At 44.6% G+C, this 17,733-nt stretch overlaps 1 protein-coding gene across 2 annotated transcripts in view; it reads left to right on the forward strand.

Moving 5' to 3' along the window:
* AFF4 (ALF transcription elongation factor 4) overlaps positions 1 to 17,733 on the forward strand; it is a 1,482,962-nt gene that overhangs the window by 314,017 nt on the left and 1,151,212 nt on the right. The gene's annotated exons all lie outside the window — the stretch shown is intronic.

Genomic DNA, 17,733 nt, shown 5'->3' on the forward strand with positions numbered 1-17,733 from the left:
TGGCAGCGGAGGGCGCCTTCAGCGATGGCAGCGACGCCGTACTTTCGGACGGCGAGGGCATTACGGCGTCGAAAGACAGCCGAGCGCAGTTCCCCGACCTCAGAAGGTCGTCCGGCAGGGCGGCTATGGGGAAGATCCCCGGCGACACAAGCGCTTCACATACTACACACACTAAGTCCAACCGAGACTCGACGACGTCGAGTTCTCGGAAAGAGGCACAAGCAGAACGGTCCGATTCGGTGTCCTCTGGGCGCTCTCGATCAAGATCCCCGCATGACTCCAGGCAATCATCCACTCTTGCCAAGAGTGCCTCGCTCCCTAGACTAACAGAAGTTCGATCGTCGGAAGACGAAGACGACTTCCACCCCCAGGCCGCGCTCCAGGAGACGGAGCCCGCAGTTAAAGCCAGCGAGGCCCCACGCTCGAAGGACAGGGACACCACTCTCGATCCTCGACGCCAGGCGTCGAAAAACTCCGGAGCCACTAAGGGACAGGGAAAACTTTTTTCAACGCACGGGAGGGGGGAAAACAGCAGAAGAAACTACCTGTACATTCTTCCACATCTGTGAAACACTCCACTCCCCCTAAACAGACAGACAAAACCAGGTCTGCTGATAGGTCTACAACCAGCAAAGCTACTCAAGATAAATCCCATAGACTTGCTGAGAGAGTCATTCCCAGTTCCGAAAAATGGTCCAGTGAAGACATAGATAGGGTCATGTCAAGAATGTCTTCTTTGGCTGATTTTTATGATAAAAATCTAGAACATTTCCTCTTGTATGATCCACAAGGGGCCACACCCTCAGGCTCTACTGATCCTACCCCCCCCCCCCCCCCCCCCCGAGTAAAAAGCCCCGGTTTGAAACTCCGATGAGGTCAGAACCCTTCGAGGTACAACCTTACGCAAGACCATACTCACGGTATCAAGGAGAGGCTTCCTTTGGTGAGGACCAAGAATTTGGTATGATAGAAGAGCAAACCGGGACGGGCTACTATGGGGATGATGAATGAGGACCAGGAAGAAGAGGATGACCCGGAAACATACAGAGTAGATTCCCTGGTAGAGAACGAAGCCCCGGTTACCGACTCCCCGGTCGATAACCAACCCCTCCTAAATGAGGTTCTCGCACGCGCAGCAGAACATTTCCACATTGACACCCACGGTGTCCAGGGGGAAAGGGACTTCGCAGAAGAGTTAGTGGGAGAAAGGAGGCCTTTTGCCCAAACCATCCCTATCCTTAAGTCCATTCAGCGGAGAATAGATCCGTCCCTGGTGAACCCGAACCTCACCAGAGCAGTCAATCCGAGGGTTGAAAAACTATTCAGGGCGGCCCAGTCTGACCTTCTCTATATAAGAGGACATCTGAAGCCAGACTCCCTAGTTGTCACCAACACTCGTAAAATGGCTGGAACACCCTTGTCATCGTCCGAAGCTCCTCCCGACAAGGAGAGCAAAAAACTATACGGTTTTGGCAGGAAAGTAGCCTCAACGTCCGCCTATCAAGCAAGGATTGCTAACTCCACCACCCTATTGGCCACCCTGTTGGCCAGCTACAACTGCCATCAGTGGGAAGAAGTCGCGGCACTCATAGCCTCTGCTCCGGAACCTTTAAAGGGCCAGTTAGCTCGGATTTCCGCAGAGGGTAGAGCCGTGTCTGGTTGCAAAGCAACCTTCGACGCCGCGGACAACGCAGGCAGATTGATAGCGGAGGGCACTGTTATCAAAAGACATCCGTGGTTACGGCAGTCTGGTTTTAAGGCAGAAACCCAGGCATCATTGTTGGACAAACCGGTGGAAATCGATCTGTTTGGTAAGGCGGTCGAAGACGCACTGAAAAATGCCAAGGACGAACACGAAACACTCAAGTCCCTTGGCCAGTTAACCAATAAACCCCCTAACCAGAGAGGGAATAGTCATTTTCGTCGCCCACGCGGCCAAAATTCCCAGAGAGGATCTAACTATTCCCAGGGGCAGGTTACACAGTGGAACAACCAACAGTCTACCCAGGGTTACGGCAGGGGTAATAGGAGAGGTCGTGGTAAAGGCAGAGGCAGCCCCAGCAAGGGAGGCAGCACGCCTCCACCAAAGCAGTGACGCTCAGTTCAGGGTCCCTTCTCACGCAACCCCAGTAGGGGGGACGCATTTCCAACTTCACCCAGGCTTGGGAAGGGATCACATCAGACAGGTGGGTGCTGTCAACAGTATCCACAGGATATTGTATAGAGCTACTGCAGCGTCCCTGGAACCATCCTCCACGACAAAGAGTACACTCCTTAGAACATCAGAAGATTCTCCTTGAGGAGATCGCCATTCTGCTACAAAAGTACGCGATAGAACTCGTTCCGGGACACCAGGTAAACAAGGGTATTTTTTCAACTTACTTCCTTGTGCCAAAGAAAGACTTGACAATGCGCCCAGTATTGGACTTACAGCCTGCCAACAAGTATGTCAAGCCCCAAAGTTCGTATGACCACGCTACAAGAGGTAATCCCCCCCCTAAAAAAGGGGATTACATGGCAACCTTGGATATGAAAGATGCTTATTTTCATATTTCCATGTTCCCAGTACACAGAAAGTACTTGCGCTTCAAGGTGGACAGTCGACAGTACCAATTCAAGGTACTGCCCTTCGGGATAGCTTCAGCACCAAGGGTATTCACCAAGGTACTGGCGGGGGCGGCTGCACACCTACGCAGGGAGGCAATCCCGGTGTATCCTTATCTGGACGACTGGCTCATAACGGGGGAAATCCCAGGAATTTGCAGGACAAACATTCAAAGGACTATCAACCTCCTCCACGGGTTAGGCTTCTCAATCAACGAGAAGAAGTCAAGCCTGGTGCCAAGCACCTCAAAACAATTCCTAGGAGCAATCCTAGATACCCAAGAGGGATTGACCTTTCCTTCAGAAGAAAGAATTCGGAATATACTACTGCAAATTCCGCATTATCAGTCCGGTCACCAAATAACGGTACGCAAAGCAATGCGTTAACTGGGCATGATGGCGTCATGTATTTACCTGGTCCCCCACGCGTGCCTGCGCATGCGTTCCATGCAGGAATAGTTGGCGAAACAGTGGTCTCAGGCAAGTGGTCAGTGGGACGATCTAGTGGTCGTTTTGCCAACACTGGTACAAAGCCTTCACTGGTGGACAAGAGAATCTCGCACAGGGGAAACCCTTTTACGATCCCGAAGTACAGGCAGTAGTCACTACAGATGCATGTCTGACGAGGTGGGGAGCTCACCATCTCCACCACACAGCTCAGGGTCTCTGGTCTCACTCAGTCGCCAAGAACCACATCAACCTGCTAGAGCTTCTGGCAGTATTCAGAGCGCTTCAGGCGTTCGAGCCCCACCTACTAAACCTGTCCGTGCAAATCCGGACGGACAGCACAACAGCCATGTTCTACCTGAACAAGCAAGGAGGGACACGCTCGCCAAATCTGTCCAAGCTTGCCCAGAAAATCTGGATATGGGCACTCAGACGGAACATCTTCCTGTCATCACAACATGTTCCAGGGGAGCTCAATTCCCTAGCGGATGCTCTGAGCAGAGACTCCCTCCCAGAGGAACACGAATGGGTTCTACACAGAGAGGTCGTAGAAGATATCTTCTCTCAGTGGGGTTTCCCCACTATAGACTTATTCGCCACAAGCGAAAACAGACAATGCCCAGGATTTGCATCCAGGTTCCCCCAACCAGTCTCCCAGGGGAACGCCCTGTGCATGAACTGATCAGGGATGTTTGCGTACACTTATCCACCAACTCCTCTCATCAGGAAAGTGGTGAACAAGATGAACAGGGAATTGATGACGCTCGTCCTAGTTGCTCCCATGTGGGCAAGACAACCGTGGTTCCCACACCTACGCAGGATGGCGGTGTGCGAGCCCATCAACCTACTGGCCCAGCACCAAGGTCAAACAGTGCACCAGCAACCCAACTCAATGAACCTGGCAGCATGGCTCCTGAGGTCATAGAGTTTGGACATCTCAATTTGCCACAGAGGTGTATGGACATCCTAAAGGAATCTAGGAAACCAAACACAAGGCACTGTTACTTTGACAAGTGGAAGAGGTTTGTTATCTGGTGCCAGAGTAGACAAATTAACCCAGTTGATTGCACTTCTTCCACTATTGTTACATACATGCTCCACCTGCTAGATGCAGGATTGGTTTTTAACTCACTGAAAGTACACCTGGCAGCCCTGTCGGCTTACACCACTTCCCATAGCAAGGTTTCGTGGTGGAAAGTACCAGTAGTTAAAGCCTTCATGGAAGGAGTAAAGAGACTTCACCCTCCTATTTCAAACCCACCACCAGGGTGGGACCTTAATGTGGTGCTAGCCAAGCTCATGGGCCCCCCTTTCGAACCCATGCATAAGAGCAGTCTCAAACACCTGATTTATAAAACGGCCTTCTTAGTAGCTATTACTTCTATAAGAAGGGTCAGTGAAATTCAGGCTCTGTCAGTGCAGGATCCCTTCTTTACTGTCCATAAAGACAAACTGGTTTTACGCACACACCCTAGGTTCTCACCTAAATTTATATCAAAATTCCATGTAAACCAGTCCATCGAGCTTCCGGCTTTCTTCCAGGACCCGCACAGCTCGGCTGAGGTGAAACTACACACCCTAGAAGTGCGTAGGGCGGCCCTCTACTATGTAAATAAAACCAGACCGCTAAGAAAAACAGATCAACTGTTTGTCTCCGTAGCTACAGGCAGAGAGGGAGATCGCGTCTCTAAAGGTGACATCTCGAAGTGGATTATTAACTGTATCCAGCTGTGTTACTCACTCTCTGAAAGAACTCTGCCTTTCACGCCAAGAGCCCACTCTACTAGAGGCATTGGGGCCACTCTGGCTTTCATTGCAAATGTACCCCTTGACACCATTTGCAAAGCAGCTACTTGGAGCTCTATTCACACTTTTACTCAGCATTACTGCATTGACACCCATTCCAAGGCAGATACACAAGTGGGACAAGCGGTTCTAAGACACTTATTTGCTCATGACCCTTCTCACATCCCACCTCCTTCTTCAGGTACTGCTCACTAATCTATGCACAGCATGTGATCTAAGCAGATTCCACAAGCCTCAGAAGGGATACATTACTCACCGTAATCGTATTTCTGATGCTTGTATCTACTTAGATTCACATGCGACCCACCCTTCCTCCCCTCTGAGAGAAGGCGCATGATTGCTTGTAGTCTTAACTTTCTGTCTATCTGCTTGGATTATCTGTACTCTTGCTACTCCTCATGCTACCTCATGTCAGAAAAAATACAATCTGAGGATCCTAGACGCGTGAGGGATCTTGGATACAGTGGACGTCACACTAGGGATAGTATTGCTGGCACGCCCTGTGTTGACGCCCATTTTCGGGTTTCTAAAAACAAACTGTAATACTCCGCAGCTTCCACTAGATGTCAGCCTATGCACAGCATGTGAATCTAAGCCGATACAAGCATCAGAAATACGATTACGGTGAGTAATGTATCCCATATATGTTCCAGCGGGTTTAAGTTCGAGGCTACCAAGATAGCCCAAAACAATACCAAGGCTATATAAAATAACCGAGGTAGGAAAAATAGGGTAGATACCACTGCCATCAGCCAAGTCTTAATGAAAAGTGAACAAAACAATGTTCCATGAGACAGACAAAAAGGGATAACTATTAACCCTTTCCAGTACTCTATGTAAGATAGTTTGTACTGGGTCTGTGGTTTTAAAAAGACTAAAAGTCAATGGCAACTTTACATGTTCTGTGAGACAGCAGTCGGTCCCAGAAAATGGAGTCTGAGTTGGGAAGTCTGAAAAAGACAACCCTGTGTCACTGCACTAAAGGTGCTCTGTAACACACAGTAAAAAGATGATGCCTATGGAGTAGGTGAGGCTCCACAGTCTATGAACACAAAAATGTTAAACACACACAGCAAAACACATGTAAGAGTGGGGGGAAAAGGCTCACACTCTTACCAGGTGAAATTATTTTTTCTAGAAATCCAGCAAAGCTGCTGAGGGACTCAATAGGTAAGGGATATTAGCCATTTTGGAGAATTCTCCCTAACAGGTTGTGTATATGTACTGCTGTGTAATCATATTCAAACCATGTGAATATATGCTAGTCCCTGTAATGGAGACGGAACAAGTTTGTTACCTGTAACATTTGTCTTCTCCAGTATGGGCCTTAAATGTTTTCACATGCAAACCGTCCCTCCTTCCCCTCTATGGCTCTTCTTGGTTCCTACTACCACTTTACGTGAGTGACCAAATCTGAAGATGGCAACCTGGGTTGGAGCTAAGGAGGACAATTTAATTGGTTGGGGCATTATGACCCAAAGTGACAGCAGTAGGCTATACAAGCGACATTGCAGTTTTTTTTAGCTTAAAGCTTAAAGGCATGGTCTAGTAAAATTTTTTATTGTCCCTACGGGTCGGCCTTGTTTTTTTAAGCCTAAGTGGCTCGATTTTAGAAAACTTTCCTATGGACCTTACCCGAGTTTTCGTCCATTAAACGCACGCGAAAACAAGCACCAGGGAGCCGCCATTTTCTGATAATCCTATCTTTTCCCCGATCGCCCTGGCTGACCTGCTTTTGCGGCACTAAATCAATTCCCCCGCCCCTGAGCCTGACATGATCAAAACTTTCATATTCCCCGCCTCTCCCCATGACGTTACTGTGCTGCGTAGGCAAACGCGCCCAGTCGTCTTCTGCGCGACTCCACACAGAACCCGGAAACCAACACAGATCAACTCACAACACAGCGCGCCACAATTCGGAATATGAAACTGTACTTTAAAATGAAACAGCAACACGGTACATTTGGTAAAGTACATTTATTTGACATTAAATGTTTAGAGAATATTCAGCAATTGCCATATGAACTCCGGAAGCCATTTATTTTCTTTTATCTGTATCCGCAAAAACTGTTCCATTTCATCTTGAGTCACGCGCTGTTCCTTTATGGTACACAGGGTGTTCATTTTCGTAAAAAGAATCACTTTGGAAGCACGGTGAACTGCAAGGCTGTTCCATCAACTAGGCACTAGTCCAGCCTAAAGGTTATGTTGCTTCTAGCCACTAGTACAGCGTAAGGGCATTTGGGCCCTTGGCGATCGTCCCATAATATGGTGATCGTGCTCCAGTTGTTGACACGAAGCTGAGGTGTCTGCTGAAGAATCCATCCGCCAGTGTCTCAAACAGATGGCAGTGGCAGAATGGGATCAGATACCTGTTATGAAAACAAAAAAATGATAATTAGTCTCGCTAGCCGAACTTCATTAATATTACTCATTTTATTTATTACGGCCGATCAGCAACTATTTGCTTGCAAGGATAGTTCAATGGAGTATGTTTGTCTCTAAAATCAATGCGAAAAGTAACGAGATAAATCGAGTCCAACACACACTGATAAACGACAGTTAGTCTAAATGCGTGAGGAATTATATGATATGGCATTTGTAACGCGCCTATACTCAAGTGTTTCTAGGCGTGACGAGGCAGGTGGGGAACAAGGGCAGACGGACAACGATCCTACTAGGCCAGGTGTCTTTCTGATCGCGCATGGGGAAGGGCTGTACATGGTTAGTTGAATACAAATTAAATAATAGTGCCAGCTGGTGGCAAGTGCAAGGTAAATGCCGGGAGAAGGGGCTGAAGGATACAGAGACAGTCCTGTAGTGCAGGTAGGCAGTGCAGGGAAAAGTGGCTGGGCCAAGGACCGAGATCGGTGAGACCAGTGGACCTGCATGCCCATGTGCCCACTACGAACATGTTTTCTTTGCTTTTCCTAGCTCTTCATTCATTCATTTATTCATGCATCCATTCATTAAATCTTAATTCCGGTATAAAAGCGTGTAAAGATTTACTTACATTATATTTGAAATTTCCATTGTGTCTCTTCGTAATGCAGTCTGTAAAACTGATCGTGCTCTTGACAACGATTTTTCGTATACTGACCTAAAATGAAACTCCGTCTAGTTTCTGAATTTTCTGCCTTATCGTCTTACGTTATTGCGCACTCCCTTCAAATTTAGTTCTTCCGGCATGGTCCCTGTCTCAAGGTCAAAAAACAATAGACCCTTATACTTCCATTGCGACTTGTGGGCCTCCTCTGGGCGCTGTCCTTCGCATTCTTTATTTGCAACATCACGTAGTATAGGCATCTGTGAGAACTTGAAGTTTAGAATCCGTCTATGTAGTGCGCCTCAATGTGCAAATGCAAACTGGCTTCTCTCCCAAATGCCACGGCCCGCTTGGCTGGCGCGTTCTAAGTGCCCCAATTTTGTCCCCGTTGCCTGAGAGCTTTGCAGCCCAAATTGAGACATTTAAATTTTGGCGGAGGTCAGGGAAAGTATAAAGTACCACAGGAGTTGAGTTAAAAGTGAGATTTATTGTTTGTTTTATTATTTGCAATACGCAAGCCTCCCCTCCGTTAACAGTGCGCAGCATTTACATTTACATGAGATGAGACATGAGAAAAATATATACATACACATATGTGAGGTGAATAGAGAGAATTCAAAGATGACACCCAGCTTGTTCGCCACCCATGATGGTGAAGGTAGGGGTTAGGTTTACAGGTACACTGTACAATAACATTTATTTACAAAAAGACAATCGTATTGCAATTATTTAAACTGGGATTTGTACTTCACAATCAGCTGTGCTTCGGGTGGGCATGGCACAGTCGCAATGTTCGGTGGCAATGGATCACTGCTCTGCACAGAAACGTCCAAAATTCCATATCTGTGCTTCTCTAACACAGCAACAATAAGGCCTTTCAGAAAGTCGAACTGCATTTCATCATAGACTGGTTTGATCACCCATTGCTTACTTTGTTTTGAAAACAACTTGGTGTAGTGAGGCATCCTTACTTTACCCCTAGTCCTAGATTGTTCACGTCCGACATTGCTGTTATGGGCCAAGATCGCTAGTAGAGTGCGATGTTTCATGCCCCGAAAGCTAAAATGCAAGCGCTTTGGCCTGTACTTTAGGCACATATTGTGGAACACCTCCAAATCTCCTGTGTGACAGAATTCTGTCAGTCCTCTCAAATCTCTTGATAGATTTGTCGAAAACAATCTTCTCAATGGCTTTGTGTGTCGGTGAAGATGGAATCGACCACTTCTTCTTCTGTGCCTCCTCTGGGGACAAAGGGCCATGTTCACATTGGTGGAAATGTTCATTTGCTGTCCAGCGGTGAACGTTGGTACAGTGGTGCATCAGTGACCGCCATTTTTCAAGTAGTATTTCCACTGACCCCTCACAAGTTTTTGAGCTCCACCAAAGATGGTTGGTGATAGAATGTGACCACTGCAAAATACTTTCAAAACCTTTTTTTTCCCTGCAGCCGAGATTTTCTTATTGATTGATTTAGCGAGATGCCATACGTCAAATTGATGTTTAATATGTGGGAACTGCTCTCTCATTGTCTTGGCAATTGAAACGTGTCTATCCGTGGCTATGAGGTTGATGTGCATTCCCCTCGATTGTAGATATTCCACTGATTTTATAAAACCTAGTTTCTCCATGGCCACTGAGGATGTACATTGTGTTACCTGCACGACCACCAAACTCACAATTTTCTTACTATCCATGTCCTGAAAGTGGTAGGTACAGTACTTGGCAGAAATTCCAGGGCTGTCGCACTGTCCATCGCCGGCTAGCCTGAATTGTTTGACTTCAAATGTACTTGCTAGAGACAATTGTACAATTTTCCAAGCATCGTTAATGGCCGGAAACAGATAATCACGTTGGTATATGTAGTACAGCGCTTTAGAAATGAAATGAAGTCCCACAAACTGAAAGAAAGCCTCTAACTTTCTGAAACTGGAGCCACTAAAAAGTGATGCAGCTGCACACAGTAGATTGCCTGCTGGCAGTTTCCCCAGCATCGGTTGTGCAGACCATGAGAACCTATGATTTAATCTACGGGCGGCATTTATTTTGACATTACTGCCTTTTATTTGACGAGTCACATTAATCAATGGCTTCCCACATACTTTCTCTCTAATGGAATGCACACATTTCAGCATACTTATAATTTCCATCAAACAACTGTCGAATACAATGTATTTGCTCTCTTTCATCAGACTGTCATCCTGCGTCAACGTTGTTTCGGCCTTTGACGTTGTGGAGATTTCAACACATTGGAAAGTAATATCGCTGATATCAAGTTCTGATGCATCTGTGGATGCTGCGGCTGGTTCATTCTCTGTCATTTCAACATCTATTACTTCAACATTGATGGGAGAACACAACAATGTCAACAGGTTTTTTGGTGGCAAATTTTTGGCGGTTGTAGATTATGTAAATTGATCTGCAACTACTTCAGAGCTATCTTCAATACATTCAATAACATCTTCTTGTGGTGGTGCGGTCGCACTGTAGCTATGGTCCAATGCAACTTTGCTGTAGTCTCCAAACACAGTTAATTCATGTTCTGGCCATTGGACATGAGCATCTCGAGGCTGAACACGCCTCGTCTCAATTAATAGTTCCTCCATAGTGTACATGGTCTGTCAAGCCACATCTCTCATTCGCTTCACTGTCTGTGTGTGTATAGTTCTGACAACCACGGGTAACTGGAGGAGAGATTGGAAAAGGGATGTTCAGTTTAAACACAAGATGGAGTGTAGTATAATTGACTGGAAAAAAACATAAAATAGTCCCCAGCACAAACATTTTTTTAAAGTTATGAACTGTTTGTAACTACCTTTTTTTTGTTTTTTTTTCTTTGCAACTTTTTTGACTGGACCTTCAACATCTGCACACTGTAGCTCCGATTCGTTTCCGCATGTCCTCCCTTCCTCTTGCGCTGCAACGACTATATTTTCTGTATCCGCATAGACAGCACGGAATGAGGCTCCATCGTCTCCCTGAAACATAGTACTTTTACTATGTATCAAAATATTGTTAGCATAAAACACACGTGAGGACGAACACACAGGTACATCTCAATAGCCAAACACGATTTAATCATTGTGTGCAACAATCAAACGACAAGTATTCGACCAGTGATGATCTATTTCGATGGAACTGTCAGTATCCATACCTCTGGCTCTGCATGGACTGCCATGAATGGTTGTATTGGAGAGGAGGCATCCGCATCTCACTGAAACACAGTACTTGCATTAGTATGCTTTTCAATATTGGAAACACAACACACACTTGGGGTCGACGGCACAGGTACATATAAAGAGATAACCACAAATGATGCATTGTCCAAAAGAATCAAGGAAAATCCAAATATGATCACATTTCATCCACTTATTTCAACGATTCCTTTACATCTGCATCATCTAAATGAGATGTTGTGATTGTGGTGGAAGCTCCGTCGTCTCCCTGAAACACAGTACTTGGATTAGTATGGTTTTCAATATTGGAAACATAACACACACTTGGGGTCGAACGCACAGGTACATATAAAGAGATAACCGCAAATGATGCATTGTCCAAAAGAATCAAGGAAAATCTAAATATGATCACATTTCATCGACTTTTCAACAAATTATTTACATCTGCATCATCTGAATTGGATGTTGTGATTGTAGTGGAAGCTTCGTCGTCTCCCTGAAACACAGCACTTGCATTAATAGGGAAGAAAGTATAGCAAATGGAATCACGTTATATGATCACGCATGATGGAGCTGTCATTATCCGGAGCTGTCATTATCCACACCTCGTGCTGCTGAAGAATATCTATGGATGTTGCAAATGTAGTGCGCACTTCCGAAAGCTGTTGCGCCGATTCGTATACTTGAATGTCGGGCTCTGCATCAAGTGCAGGGGTTGACACTCCATCAACTGCCTGAAACATAGTACTTGCATTAGTGAGGATTACAATTGTGAAAACATAACGCACACCTGGGGTCGACAGCACAGGTACATATCAACGGCTAACCACGAATGAAACATTGTGTAGAAAAATCAAACGACAAGAATTCCAGCTCTGATGATGACGCTCGATGGAGCTGTCAGTATCCATACCTCCTGCTGTTGAAGAACATCTAGAAATGTTGTAGATTTGGCGGACGCTTCAGCATCTCCCTGAAAGACAGTACTTGCATTAGTATGGATAACACTAATTATAACTGAAAACAAACACCAGTGGACGATAACTAAGGTGTATATCAATTGGAAAGCAGTAACCAAACATTCGGTAAAATAATTACACGATAGAATAAAACTTACTTGACATGCATAAAACAAGTATGTAGCGGATTAGCCTAGTAAGATTACCTGATACGCGCTAGAAGTGGTTGATAACTGCGACCACATCAAGGATGTAGAATGTTCTTGCTTCAGATTCAAGGGATAGTCAAGAAGTTGTAAAGGTCAATTAATGATTGATAATGAAATGCCAATATTAAAAATAGCCATGTAAGGCGACAGAATACTTGAAAAATGCTCAATACAGCACAGTTCCCTGTCCCCCTATATATATACATTCCGTTTGTGGGTTATGAAATCGAAAAAGAATATATTGGTAAATGTCATTATTCAAAAAACTATACAATCATATCAATATCGAAATTATTACAAGGGATAGAACACGTACAATATCAATTAATCCGTTCGGATACCTACACATTACCCCAAGGCCTAAAGCTAAATCCGGACACTTGACTCACCGGTGGCGGAATGTGGACGAATAGAGTGGGAATAGCGTTTTTGAGCAATTTCCGTGTCGTTCGCTGTTTATTCTTCTTTGTTACCCAAGATGTTGTGTACATGTCCAAGGAAAAGTGCCGGCTGCAGATGCGGTATCGATCACCCCTCTTGTCCTGTAAGACTTGTTGGGCTCTACTTTCCAGCTCATCCAGTGGATATCCGCAATGTCTGACTCATTCTCTTATTCGATCAACAGTTTTCGGGAATACATGCATTGTAGTGCCTTCAGATTTCGCATGGGTCTTCGAAGGGCAACCGCTAATCGAACAGGCAGGCATGGTTGATAAATCTGAAAAGTAAATATCGACATTATTATACAATCTTCAAGAATAAAGATTTAATACAAAAGTAAATGAATCATACAATGATCAATGCAAGGTTTGTTTTGGTCGCAGGAACTATACCAGTTCATTATGTGCGGCTTAGTATTTGCATAAATTGCAGAAATGTATAAATGATGTGACTAAAAACTGAACATGTGACTCATTCCTTGGATGTTCTGTATTGCACGAGAAGGAAACATGCTTACATGATAGACTGGATCCCCGAAGGATGCAATTCGATGACAAATGACACAGATGAAAATAAATAGATCTATTGATAGCATAGCAATGGAAATTCAAGTCAATAGCAATGAGACCAATGAACATAGCACTATTGGGTACTCTACTCGCAAATAGATAGAAATTTAAAAATCTGCGAAATATGACCAGGATACATGGCCTTACCTTGACCAACAAACAGTTGGATTCAGCAAGCAGAGCAGTATGCTGCGGGAGAATAGGTGGATGTCCACAGGTAGCGCACTGATGGGTATGCTCGAAGCGGTCACAGAAGCTCACGGATAGCACGACGACAAGCAGATTAGCATAGATCTCAGTGGTTCCCAGGTAGCACGTTCAGGAGTTGACTTGCAAAGCACAAAGATGTTCTCATGAGACATATCAAGTGGTTTATAAAGTATTAGAAACAGGGGTGTGTTTGTGAATGAATGACGTATGTATGTCGTGGTATTAGGGGGCGGCCTGCTTGAAGGGGAGGCCTGCATGTGGACACGGGGTCTGAGGAGGCCATGTGACCGATGGCCCCTTGGCGTGGGACACCTTTTGAAGTGTACATGTAGTTTGGCACCGTGGCCGTTTGCGCCCTTCACAGCCCCCCATGCCAGCACGCATCCACCGGCGCGAACCGCCTTTGATACAGGGGGGTGGGATGGATGGCCCTGGGGCGTGCAGATAAGGCACAGGAAGACTGCTGAATGGAGACACACTTATGTGGATTGCAGGGGGGCGGCCTGCTTCAAGGGGAGGCCTGGCTGGAGACACGGGGTCTGAGGAGGCCATGTGACCGATGGCCCCTTGGCGTGGGACACCTTTTGAAGTGTACATGTAGTTTGGCACCTTGGCCTTTCGCGCCCCTGACAGCCCCCCATGCCAGCGCTCATCCACTGGCGCGAACTGCCTTTATATCAATATATAGTATATTGTCTTTATATCAATGATAGTATATCGTTGCTTATCAATAACAAATGCCACATACCGGAGATACTTGTGAGCACAGACTCACACTTCAACCGGTGTATTATAGTGGTCAAGACCTTAAGGCCTGTATAATCCAATGGTAATTGTTAGTATAGATATATGTGTGACTATTATAGAGACATAACCTACTGAAAGACTCTGAACAAGTGTTATTTAGTGCATGCATTATCGAGAATATGTTATGTTAGCTTAGATAAATAGTGACCACCCTGCTTCACAGCGACCAGATCTTCACCCATTCGGAGCACAGATGTCTGACGTCCATCCTTGAATGGAGACACACTTGATTCATTTAAAAAATCGAAACAAACGTTGTTAAAATATATGTGGTGTTTTTATTTTGTATCTTATTTTCATGACACAAAAATACAAGACTTTAAAGATTATACAGGTCAGGTTGCAGCACAGCGAGAGAAATTCCCCTGTACTGACCGCTGTCACTCGGGAACGTTTCTCTAATGGCACGAACGGCACAGGCGGGTATCACTCTTCGAACGCGGTGTCCAAGCCTCCCGTGGAGCCACCATGTAAAGGAACGATAGGCCACCAGCTTGTACCACCTGTGAAAAGGAATGAAACAAACTGTTTTTAAATGACCAAGATAAGTTTAATAAACGTTTGTTGTCAATGACAATTCTTGTAACTAATGGCATTCTGCACGGACAAATGCTATCTAGACAATGCACACTATTGAACGACTTACATGCGTTACGATGATATGTAGATGTAATTTTGGATATAGTAGAAGAACATGAAATAGGAGTGGCATGACAAGCAGAGTATACTTACTCGTTACTCGGATTCCGAGGACGAACAGTTGCGCGAGGTTCGTGCATAAGCTCCATCATTATTCTCAACACGGCCCGTGTGAGGCAGGCTGCCCTGAAGTCTGGCAGCTCGGTGATGCATTGCGGTCGTGGCTCGCCTTCCGAAATGTAGGCCAGGCATCCCGGGTTTTCTCGGCAGCAGCAGTTCTCGTCCTCAGTTGGCATTAGCTCGCACCGATTGCATGTGCACCAGGTGGAGACGCCATCCATTCGACTAGGCCCAGGCTCTTCATCTGTTGATTCGTCCTGCCAACTGCCGTCCGAATCCCCATCGTTTTCGCGTGCTTCCCTTTCCAGTAGTTCCTCCTCGGTATACTCGGGCTCGTACATGTAGGGCATTATTGTAGCCATTGTGTGTTAAACAAACTAAAATAATTTATAGCGGTGGTACTGGTATCCGTTCACACAGGCTACAAGCAGCGAAGGTAGCTGACCAGAGCACAGAAACGAGTCACAGAATACTCAAAGTAACACAGAGAGAGGAATGGAATCGAAAATCTGCTGCTGTGTGTTGTGAAACGGTCTGTTTATACTTATTGAGGAAAGAGGCGTCCTGCCATTTCCATGGCGACACGTCATTAGCTGAAGCGCAGCGAATGTTGACACGAGACGTGCTTTGGCGTTGGGAAATGGGCGGTACGAGTCTGCTGATGACAGGCTCAGGGGCGGGGGAATTGATTTAGTGCCGCAAAAGCAGGTCAGCCAGGGCGATCGGGGAAAAGATAGGATTATCAGAAAATGGCGGCTCCCTGGTGCTTGTTTTCGCATGTGTTTAATGGACGAAAACACGGGTAAGGTCCATAGGAAAGTTTTCTAAAATCGAGCCACTTAGGTTTAAAAAAACATGGCCGACCCGTAGGGACAATAAAAAATTTTACTAGACCATGCCTTTAACTGCTTTATTTTATTGAGGATTCGACTGGAATATTCATAGCAGGGGAAACCATGTAAGGCCCATACTGGGGAACAAGAGCTACAGATAAGTAACTTGTTCTATACCACCGAGTTGGACTTTTATGTCTTGTTTTGGGTGTTTCGAATGTATGTGGTATATGATATTGTGCTGCCTCACTGGTCATCCTTGAATCATATTATGATGGTGAAGAATGACACCTCAGAATTTTGGATGAATGTTACACATAGGATTGAGAAGGTCACTTGTAGCTGTGTTAAGTTTTCCTGAGGATAGGCAGGTCAGTGTTTTCCTGTTATAACTCTTAAATTAAGTTTTTTGGATTCTCACAACTTATCTGTAAATAAAGAGATTTCATTTTATACCTACTGAATCCTTCTGGTTCCGACTTGAAAAGAGACCAGCAAGGTGACTGTCCCTTCTCATTTTCACTATATAGCGCCATAGCCGTGACTTCTGTTGTAGGTATTGATGTTTTTACTCTACCCGTTTTCTTATTTGGTGCCTTTACCCAGTGAGTGTTTTTTTTTGGAGTGCAAATGTGTAGTGGCATCCTTTTATGCGAGGAAAACCAACTCTTCCCTCTGAGCGGGACTTGTTTGACCATTGACAATGTATTGTGCCCCAAAGTTCTGCAGTTATCGTTTCTATGTGCTTTAATAGTAGCATTTGCGAATGTAGCAACGCTGTTAATTAAAATGTATATCCAGTGTGGCATTATTCTGCTCTATCATTTTTATACTAGCGCATGCTCACATTGAAATGAAAAATAAATGTGTAGGTTATCTTAGATTTGCATGCAATGCAATATATGGGTTTTTTGTGATGAGGATAACTAGAAAGGTCACCTCTTTACACTTCAATACAATTGGCCAGCAGTTGTAGTCGTCTGTGGTGGTTTTTAAAGTCGGGTACTTCCCCAGTTTTCCACAGGCGTTTCTGTAACCTAAAAGTGTAGGTTTACAGTTTGAGTTGTTGAATTGCCTACTGGGTTAATAATCCAAGCTGAGTTAACCTGAAAGGATCTTCCTAATTTTATTTTACATTCATTTTTACTTTTATACTATCTTGATTAAGATCAACTATTGATTTATTTCAAATGCAGTTATCACTTACTCATTCTAAAAAAGCAAATATAAAAATTCTGTTGTATTTGAATTTCTTAAATCATATACTTTAAGGTATGTATATTTTAGTTTACTTTCCAGAGTTACATTTAGTGGTTTATTAACTGGTAAATGTAATGTGACATGGCTTTCATTGGTGGCACTTAGTCCTGTTTGTGTTATTTAATCGTGTTAACTTCAGCAGATGGAACAAACTAACTCGGTTGCGCCACAAAACGGACTTCATTCACACAAGTGGGTATGATTACCTTCACTAAAATAAGTTTTCAAATTTTTCTTCTAAAAGTGTATAGTTTACCCAATACAGCACATCTGTGAAACACTATAGTTATTAAAATGCTGTTTTTTCGCTCTGACTGTTGCATACAACGTTTCATCTCAAGGTAGCTATTCTTCATTCTGGTTTAGGTCGTCATCCAAAAGGCAAGTAAAATAGGTAAAACCTATTTAGAGCTTCTCAACTGGCAAGACAGCAGTACATTTGTACTGCTTGAAAAGGGAGATCCGAAGAATGAGCTTAAAACTAAAATAATGAAAAAATAGTGCTATGTAAGATAATTGGGTATTTATTCCCAGATGACTGTTTGACAGCAAGAAGCATTTCATAACATTGAGGCGGCTTTGGTTTAAGTGTTGATATTTACTTTTTTTT

Source organism: Ambystoma mexicanum, chromosome 3p (assembly GCF_040938575.1).
Source record: "Ambystoma mexicanum isolate Mex_15411 chromosome 3p, UKY_AmexF1_1, whole genome shotgun sequence".
NCBI classification, from domain to species: Eukaryota; Metazoa; Chordata; class Amphibia; order Caudata; family Ambystomatidae; genus Ambystoma; species Ambystoma mexicanum.